Consider the following 2,986-nt stretch of genomic DNA (forward strand, 5'->3'; position numbering starts at 1 on the left):
ATTCGACGAATTGAAGACGCAAACGACCAAAAAGCTCAAAAGAACAAAAGACAATCAAAAAGGTTCCAATTATTGATAAGAAACGTCTCGAAATTACAAGAGTACAAGATTCAAAACGCAAAGTACAAAATATAAAATTGTACGCGAGGACGTTCGAAAATCCGGAACCGGGACCAGAGTCAACTCTTAACGCTCGACGCAACGGACTAGAAATTACAAGTTAACTATGTATATAAATATAATATAATATATAATTAATTATATTAATTATATATATATTATATATATATATTAAAAACCGTCGGCAGAGAAAACTCCAAGGACTGAGCTGTAATTTCTATCTCCGCGACTCGCGGAGTTTGGAGAGGCTTTTGCCGCGAGTCGCGGAGCCCCAAATTTCACTTCTGGCTATAAAGCAAACCGAATTCTAATCAAATTTCATATCTTATTTCATCTTTCTCTCTTCTCTATCTATACGATATATATATATATATATAATTTATATTTTAATTTTAATTTTAATTATAATTCTAATAATAAGGTTATGTTAGCGAATGTTGTAAGGGTGTAAGTCGAAATTCTGTCCGTGTAACGCTACGCTATTTTTAATCATTGTAAGTTATGTTCAACCTTTTTATATTAATGTCTCGTAGCTAAGTTATTATTATGCTTATTTAAAACGAAGTAATCATGATGTTGGGCTAATTACTAAAATTGGGTAATTGGGCTTTGTACCATAATTGGGGTTTGGACAAAAGAACGATACTTGTGGAAATTAGACTATGGGCTATTAATGGGCTTTATATTTGTTTAACTAAATGAAAGTTTGTTAATGTTAATATAAAGATTTACAATTGGGCGTCCCTATAAATTACCATATACACTCGATCGGACACGATGGGCGGGGTATTTATATGTACGAATAATCGTTCATTTAACCGGACACGGGAATGGATTAATAGCCACTAGAATAATTAAAACAGGGGTGAAATTACATTCAAGGGTAATTGGTGTAATTGTTAACAAAGTAGTAAAACCTTGGTTTACACGCAGTCGATAACCTGGTGTATTCATTAAACAAAGTATTAAAACCTTGTTACAATTCGAATCCCCAATTAGTTGGAATATTTAACTTCGGGTATAATAATAATTTGACGAGGACACTCGCACTTTATATTTATGACTGATGGACTGTTATGGACAAAAACCAAATGGACATATTGAATAATCCAGGATAAAGGACAATTAACCCATGGGTATAAAACTAAAATCAACACGTCAAACATCATGATTACGGAAGTTTAAATAAGCATAATTCTTTTATTTCATATTTAATTTCCTTTATTTTATATTTAATTGCACTTATAATTATCGCACTTTTATTTATTGTTATTTAATCGCACTTTTAATTATCGTACTTTTTAATTATCGCAATTTTATTTTATCGCATTTTTATTATTCGCAATTTCATTATCGTTATTTACTTTACGCTTTAATTTAAGTCTTGTATTTATTTTATATTTTACATTAGGTTTTAACTGCGACTAAAGTTTTAAAATCGACAAACCGGTCATTAAACGGTAAAAACCCCCCTTTATAATAATAATATTACTTATATATATGTTTGTATTTTTATAAAAGTAAACTAATATAGCGTTGAGCTTTGTTTAAAGATTTCCCTGTGGAACGAACCGGACTTACTAAAAACTACACTACTGTACGATTAGGTACACTGCCTATAAGTGTTGTAGCAAGGTTTAAGTATATCCATTCTATAAATAAATAAATATCTTGTGTAAAATTGTATCGTATTTAAGAGTATTTCCTGCTAAAATTTAATAGTATTTTATACCCCTTAGCTTTAACATCAGTAGCTTAAACCAAGACCAAAGACAAATACTCGATGACAGAATTGGACTAGAAGAATTGGAAAGTGAAGTGATGAATTTGCAGTTGCAATTGAAGAAGACAAGAGAAGATAAGGGATTTTATAGGAAATGTTGTGTAGTTGTTGTATTGTTGCTTATTGTTTTATGGTTAACCATCTAGTTGTATTGTTTGATGGTATGTTGTATTGTTTGATGTATGGATTACCATTGAATGAATGAAAAGTAAAGTTCCATCTTTTGGCATAACAAAGTTACAAAGTTCCGGATGTTGGCATTGTCATACATGTACAAAAAACAAGTAATACATATCAAAAGCACTACATTATAAACACTGTGACTTTGACCACAAAAACCAACATGTTCACAATAGTTTAAGCTGTGACCACTTGCAAAAGACCAACATGTACATAGAAAGCTGTGACCACTTGCAAAAGCACTAAATTACAAAAAGCAAACCATCAGATGCTGCTGTTCTACTTTTAGTCATCCAGATTAAAGGGCATTTCAATGTTTGAACCAGTTCCATCCTTATCATACTTGAATTGTTTTATTCCTTTTATGACTTTGTACTTATCATCAACACCTCCTTCTTCCTCTAGTTCATCCTCATTTAGTGTGTGATCTGCACCATGATGATCATCTGGGATATCTTTATTTTCCTCAATAGACCTTGTAACATCACCTCTACCTACCTTTGATAAGAATGGATCACTTACAACCCTATTAGAAATCACAACATTATCTTCACCCTCAATATGTAAGTTTACCAATTCTGCAACATCGGGCTCAAAAGCTGGTAAATCCTCCTTATCAGATTCATAGACTGTTTTTTTACCTTTACTATCTATCTTATCTTTTTCACTCAAATGCAGCATTTCAATTACATCATACCCATGATGCTCAACATATAAGTCTATTATACCATGTGTTTTACCTAACTTAACAAACTCATGTAAATGACCATCATGTTTCAGGTATCTCAAACCCTTGTCCAATTCCATTTCAGGAACACAATAATAAAGGTCTGAAGGTAGACAAGTAACACACTCTTTAATTAGGTTAAAGACTTGATCAAACTGCATCGTGGAAAACTTACC

This window comes from Rutidosis leptorrhynchoides, chromosome 2, assembly GCF_046630445.1.
Source record: "Rutidosis leptorrhynchoides isolate AG116_Rl617_1_P2 chromosome 2, CSIRO_AGI_Rlap_v1, whole genome shotgun sequence".
Lineage (NCBI taxonomy): Eukaryota > Viridiplantae > Streptophyta > Magnoliopsida > Asterales > Asteraceae > Rutidosis > Rutidosis leptorrhynchoides.